General features: G+C 37.9%; 1 long non-coding RNA gene across 1 annotated transcript; it reads left to right on the top strand.

Moving 5' to 3' along the window:
* Positions 1–1,590: 1,590 nt before the first annotated feature.
* Positions 1,591–3,986, top strand: LOC120568676. The gene is made up of 5 exons (XR_005640747.1): positions 1,591–1,743; positions 2,935–3,042; positions 3,313–3,341; positions 3,464–3,511; positions 3,602–3,986. It is a non-coding gene; the product is annotated as an uncharacterized LOC120568676 (long non-coding RNA).
* Positions 3,987–7,122: the final 3,136 nt, after the last annotated feature.

The raw sequence follows: 7,122 nt of genomic DNA, 5'->3' as shown, positions 1-7,122 counted from the left end.
CATCCAGCGGCGTTTTTGTCCGCGGGTGAACGCTGGCATTGTTTATTGGCATGTAGGCCTACTGCTGTACACAGAGATGGCAGACTTTTCCTTAAGTAACCAGCTAACACTTGTGCTAGCTTGCTAGCTTTGGTTGACAAGGGGCTACCGAAGACCTTGGTAGGTGACCAAAATGTTCCAATAAACTTTGAACAATGTGAAAACACACAGGGTGAGGGGTCAGAGTTTAAGATGAAAAAATGGACAGCACCCCAAAACAAGTTCAAGGCTATTTTAATTTACACAGGGCCATGGTTAGCGTTGCTAAGCCTCTAACATGATTGACAGGTCGACATTTAGCCACACCTGGAAAGCATCACCTCCTTTATCGTTTATTTAAAAAGAAATGGGACCATAATTTACAAAATGAACATCATGCTGTATTGAAAAATAATTGAAAGTAGAGATTGAGGCCATCAACTCGTTAGCAAAATGTTTATTGAGGTAAATCAAGTGAGAAGTAGGGTCATTTTCTCATAGACTTTTCTCTTTTTTTTGGAGCCAGTGGAGTCGCCCCCTGCTGGAAATGAGATAGAATGCAGGTTTAAGGCACTTCGGCATTGGCTTCACTTTTCTGGCTCGATTGTTGCAGCTTAGTTATACTACAGCTTGTGAAGCTATATTGACTTTTTGATTACATCACTGATTGCCTTTGATCAGACAGTGCTACATATGTTTCCTATCATTCATTTTATACGTTCATTAAGTCTTTAGGTGCTAATCTTATTTCTTAAAGCAACACCAAAGCACCTTTCCTTTTCGGTCCCCCTACAGGTTGGAAGCGGAATTGTCCATTACCGCTGTCGTAAGTTTCTTATGACTCATTCGAACTACAGATCCGCTACCCGATCTGGCAAACTTGCATAGTGCGGTTATAGATGATAGAGAGCCGCAAAGCAAATGCAGAAGTGCCGTTCACCCTGTTACGAGTTGATGAACCACTGAAACGATTTTGGAAACATTATTTTAAGGAACAAAAGACTCTGTGGTGTTGCTTTAAGTTTTAACAGTGCAACAATATTTAGTGAATGACTAGTTTCAAACTAGGTAGTACTAGAGAAATGGATTTACAGTCCAGCTGTATTTTTACTACATACCCCTCCCTTTTTAAGCCCCAAAATGGGTTAGTTTAATTGTTTAAGTAATTTTTCTAATCAGGTTGATGAGGAGGTCTCAGTGGTCTTTGGATATACTGTATAAACACTTCTGTGCAAGATAGGTTGGTTTCATCAAATATTTCAACACAGTATTGTCTAACTGAGAGGTTGTAAAATAACATGAGCTCTATCTGACCAGAAGCACAAAAAGTTAATTTCTCTGTAAACATGCTGGCATGATATGATCACGAAATTTCCAAGGAGGGACTGCAGGAAGGAAGGAGATATATCTATAAACATGGTTAAATTAGACTTGTGGTTAAAAAAAACTTTTAAATCGTGCATGTGTGTGTGGATGGGTCTTGCATCCGCTGTACATACAGTACACCCTCTTAATTGCTTTCACTTTCTCCACATGAAAGTTGTTGGTTGGCAGTGAGTATATAAAGACGTGTATTTAACAGCTGTTTCAAACGCTGTTTCAGTCATGGACAGAACTGTGCTGCTGGTCCTGTTGGGTCTGCAGGTTTTCCTGATCATCGCATCCTTTACTTCAGCTAATGCAGCCACTCTGGTGACAGATCCTCAACAACTGCCTCCTTATCCGGTAAGAAGATCCACTGACTGTGAAAGGCTTCTGGTATTGTCACAATGTCCTTATTGACAATTGTTTTCTCTCACAGTCAGGTCTAAATATTAAACGTGCATGATGCTTGCTAAATTAGACCAAAATTGGTTTCAGGTGACAGCCTGCATAATACAATGTAAATATCTTATACATACAGATATCCAATGAAAAACAAATGTGCTGACAAACGTAATCACTGCCTGGATTATGTTCACCCTGCAGTGTTTTTTTTTTTTGATGAAGTGGAGCACAACACCCACCGAGGTCGCAGAGGTGGGCATGGTGGTCACCGCAGACTTTACCTGTATTAAACCAAGACCTTCATATTTTCCTAACTTTAACCAAGGGCTGCCAAAGCCTAAACAAAACCATATAAAATGTAACAATCATGTTGTCACCATTGTTTTCACAATATCAGAAACGTTGGTCATTGAACATTTCATTGCTATGTTCAGCGGTAACATTTTTGCAACTTGCCAGATATGTTAATTGTATAGTATTAATAGAAAATTTAATCTGACCGGTTTCCTTGCAATGTTGCATGAAAAGTAGACAAACTATGCAAATTCTTTTCTCAGAGAAGTTTAGAATCAGTTTAGATCACCAGATGGATGAATCATCACAATATTGCATCTTAAAAACATACACACTGTTTTATAGCTAAAGCTGTAAGAAAAAGTAAAAGCACACCTTTCTTCACTGTTCTCTGTTTTGTTCAAGTACAAGTGCATGTACTGTATTTATAAATCTTTTTACAAAAATATTTTGTATAAGTATATCATTGTTAATAAATCAATTTCAATAAATGAAACCTCAACTAATTTCATTGCAATATTGACACTATCACCCCATTTTCATATTTTGTTTGCCATGTTACCCAGTAACATTACTGTACCATGCAATTATTAAATACTTAGTAACCTAAAAAGTACTTACAGTGTTATTTATTTCTAAGTCCCTTTTAATAACAACTTATTACCCCCTTATTCCTTAACCTCTTATTGTATTTACATATTTGTCCCAGTATTAGTACCCAGTATTTTATTGAGAACCCACACAATATTCACACTGTGCGAGCTGTAATTTTAAGCATAAAGATTTTTATCTATTTGAATTAGCAATTCGTAGCTCATCAATTCGTTGTGAGTTGACAATTGGAATTTGTTATAGGTGGGGAGTAGAAATGACTACAACAGAGAGACATTTGGAAACAGGCATAAAAGACGTTCCAACTGTAGGGGGAGACCAGGAGCATGTGGATTGATGGGACTTCCGGGGGTAAGACCAAACTTCTTTAATGCAGATTTTATTCCTTTCTATTTTTACAATTAGGTTACTAAATCTCTCAGAATCTGCGTCTCAATAAACAGTTGCAAAAGATCATCACTGTCAGAAAATTTAAATTTTGCTCATAATTGAATGGCTGAGCAAGTTGTATCAATAATAGTTCTGAACACTGCTGGGTCGTTATTTGTTAATTCAGAAATATAATTATTTGAACTGTTGTGCTGCTGTACATTTTATTATTATTAACTATCTCTATTACAGCCCCCTGCTCCTCCTTCTCCTCCCACCGGGTAAGACATTATTCCTCATGTGAACACACATACTGTATATACCCAGCATGCTTGATTAAAAGACAAAATACACATTAAAATAATGAAGAGAGAGAAAGATAATTTGTGCTATCAATCAGCAGGGTTTGGAGAAAAAAAAATGGACGGGCCAACAAGACAGCGTAGCAACAGTAAGTAATGGGGCTGGGGCTTAGCAAATGTCAGTTGAGAAGCCACTTCGTGTAACTTCTTTCTTTGTGTCTCATTCTCTCTTTGTGCAGACCAGAGGAATTCTTTCAGAAGGATGGATGGACAGAGGGATGGGCATGGTGATAGATAGTAATAGATTCAGTGATTGATAGTGCACTTATTGAGCTACTTCCAAGGAAACTAACTCTGGTGATTATGTAACTGCTGCATAACATACCCACTAATCTAATGTTATATTCTGTTTGCAAATGGCACTGTTAGTAAATTGTTTAAAGCAAAGTCCATTGGCTCAATGCTCAAATGCTATTGCTGTCAACAGCTGCATGGTTAATAGTGATAGAATAGAATTACTCACTGCTGTGCTGAATAAAGTACTTACAGTACATTGTTTCGCAGTATGTGTTCCTCTACAATCTATACATATCACAATAAAATGTGTTACTGATTAAAAACAAACTTTGTTTCCCAGCTGGTCTTTAAGCAGTGACAATGATCACAACTGCTTCCCTAAACTGGTGAAAGATTTACATTTCAATTTTGAGCTGCTAATTCTCTTTTGCATGGTTGCACTGTGTAGACATTAAAGCTAAACAAAAGCCAAACATTTGGATGAACATAAAAAATTATTAAAAAAAAGGATATAAAAGTGCAATAAACCAGTATTATTTCAAATTTAAAACACAACACAAGATAAAAGCCTAGTTAAACTGTCAGATAAAGGTAATACATCTTTTGCAAACACACTGCAAATATTTTTCCATGTGCTTTTTAATGACAAGGATTGTTTAAACTGTTTAACATATGTTAAATATATACGTATTACTTAACAATTTGACACAATAAACAATAACTCGATGCGTGAGGCAGGACACTACACTAGCCTACTTTAAAATTTTAAGTAAAAGTTTGACATTTTGGGAAATACTCTTATTCGTTACGTATTCTTTTCGAGTTAGATTGATACCAACAAAAAACTAATTAGCGTATTTCCCAAAATGTCTAATTATTCCCTTAACCAAAACCACAATTTTTTCCTAACCCTTCACTAAGTGTTATAGTAGTCTAAACCTGACAACATATATGATACAGCTGTTAATATCCTGAAATTTTTTCCACTTACAGTAACTGTATATTTGGCATTTGCAGGTAAAAGATGGGTGAAACCATTGTTATGGAAGTTTCCTTTGCAGCAGGGGGGGAAATTTCAGAGTTTAGTAAATTGAAACAAATAAGACAGTCTGAGACTAAACACCAAGTTGGGTTTTTGTATTTTATTAAAAACATATATATATTTGCAAATAGGAGCAACATGATTTCACAAAAGGCCGCAGCCCAGTGTGGAGTCAGTTTCTCAAATGAGTGAACAGAACACTAGGCTTATATGCATCTTCAGAGTGATAGCACACACGCACTTAGATTATTATGACGCTACAGTTCTTACAGGCAATCTGATACACATGAAGACAATCAGAGAAATACAAGAGACATCTTGGAGCCATTTCGCCTCCTCCTCTCGGTACGACTTTCACCCCCCAGTTACATCTTAACTGGCATGGGAAAACTAGAGAGTTTTAGGGCGACCCTTGTAGCCCCTATCTGTTCAGACAAACCGTGCTTACATTATGTTCCAGACTGGATGTCTCACAAGGTTAGAATCAAAATTTGCATGTGGGAATGAGAAACTCTTTCAGCATTTGTGAGAGAATTAAAGTAGAAATAAAACATAAAAATATAAGGAATTATGCTTAAATGTAATTTTTGCCATTACATTCCACCCTTTTGATTACAACCTAATCACAATACACAAATTACTTTAATGATTATATCTATTTTTACCAATAGCGTCTTCCATGTTTTTCCATTGTCAAAGATGTGTGTGTGTGTGTGTGTGTGTGTACACTGCCTTCCTCATCAGTTTTTTGGAGTCAAACAGAGGGACAGGTGTTGTTCTCTGTCTGAGGTTTTTTGCTTTTTCTTCGGGCATTTACATACCCAATGTCCAAAGTCCTTGCAGTACCAACACTGGTCTGGTTCGTTGGGCTCATTATTTTGCCCACGGTACCCGCCTGGGCCTCTCTGGCTCGACCACGTCCTTCGTGGGAGCGGCCTTTTTTTCGGGTCCGCGCTCCATATGTTGCCCACCAGCCTGTTGTAACATGCAGACAAACGCTTCAAACATGGTTTTCTCACGTACTCGTTCTTTAGTTGAGTCCGTGTCCTCTTCGTCCCTCCATTTCTCCAGCTTGTCTTCCTGATTTTTAGAGAAAGCTCAGAACACGGGCTTTGGTTAGTGCTGATGAGGTGGCTATTGGTGTATGTGTGTTTTTTCATTCTTTGCCTGCCTCTGTCTTAATTTTGAGTTTATTCATTAATTTTACCATTTTCAATTTGCCCGAATTTAAAGGAAACCAAAAGAAATAATATATTTTGACCAATACGGCAGACACTCTAGATATTCTGAACCACCATTTACCATCTCATCCAACATGGGTCCCATAGGAGTGTGTGACCCGGATCCGCTCGATCCGTTACCCATCCTACTTACAATCGTCAATGTAAGGCCAGGTTCCTACTTACAATCGTCACTGTAAGGCCAGGTTTCTATCTTATTTCGGAAAAACCCATGCACGAAAAAACCTAACAGTTTCTGAAAAAACGTTAATTAGATTTACTTCAAAATCTAATTAGATTTGTCCCCCGAAAATCTATAAAACAAAGTCCCACCCGTGTGGATAGAGATCTGTGGCTCAGAAGGTTCTAGACATACTGCCAGAATGATTACAAATGTAATTACCCAAATTTAAAGGACCACCCAAAATTTATACAAACAACCCCAAAATGGTTGTCCTATTTCAGTTTCCAACGTCAGTATTTGTTTCTGGAAGTTTACTATAGCCAATTCAAATTACATTAAATTAGAGTTTGATCTTACCCTGTTGCTTGAAATTGCTTCCGTCTTAATAGATCAGTGTTGGGTCAGTAGAGCCCTCCGTGGTTTCTGATCCTCTCTCTCTGAATGCTTTTTGGGCGAGGTAGAGGCAAAGATCGTTTGATCTCGGATCGCAAGTCCTCAGTCAACCACGGAGTCTCTCTTATCTGAGCCCCGCACATGATCCCCGTCCTCGTCTCCATTCTGTTATGGAAGTTTCCTTTTGCAGCAGGGGGGGAAATTTCAGAGTTTAGTAAATTGAAACAAATAAGACAGACTGAGACTAAACACCAAGTTAGGTTTTTGTATTTTATTAAAAAATATATATTTGCAAATATAGGAGCAACATGATTTCACAAAAGGCCGCAGCCCAGTGTGGAGTCAGTTTCTCAAATAGGCTTATATGCATTTTCAGAGTGACAGCACACACGCACTTAGATTATTATGACGCTACAGTTCTTACAGGCAATCTGATACACATGAAGACAATCAGAGAAATACAAGAGACATCTTGGAGCCATTTCGCCTCCTCCTCCCGGTACGACTTTCACCCCTCAGTTACATCTTAACTGGCATGGGAAAACTAGAGAGTTTTAGGGCGACATTGTAGCCCCTATCTGTTCAGACAAACCGTGCTTACATTATGTTCCAGACTGGATGTCT

Source organism: Perca fluviatilis, chromosome 11 (assembly GCF_010015445.1).
Source record: "Perca fluviatilis chromosome 11, GENO_Pfluv_1.0, whole genome shotgun sequence".
NCBI lineage: Eukaryota > Metazoa > Chordata > Actinopteri > Perciformes > Percidae > Perca > Perca fluviatilis.
The sequence above is the reverse complement of the archived record's forward strand: the minus strand, read 5'-3'. Positions and strand labels throughout refer to the sequence as shown.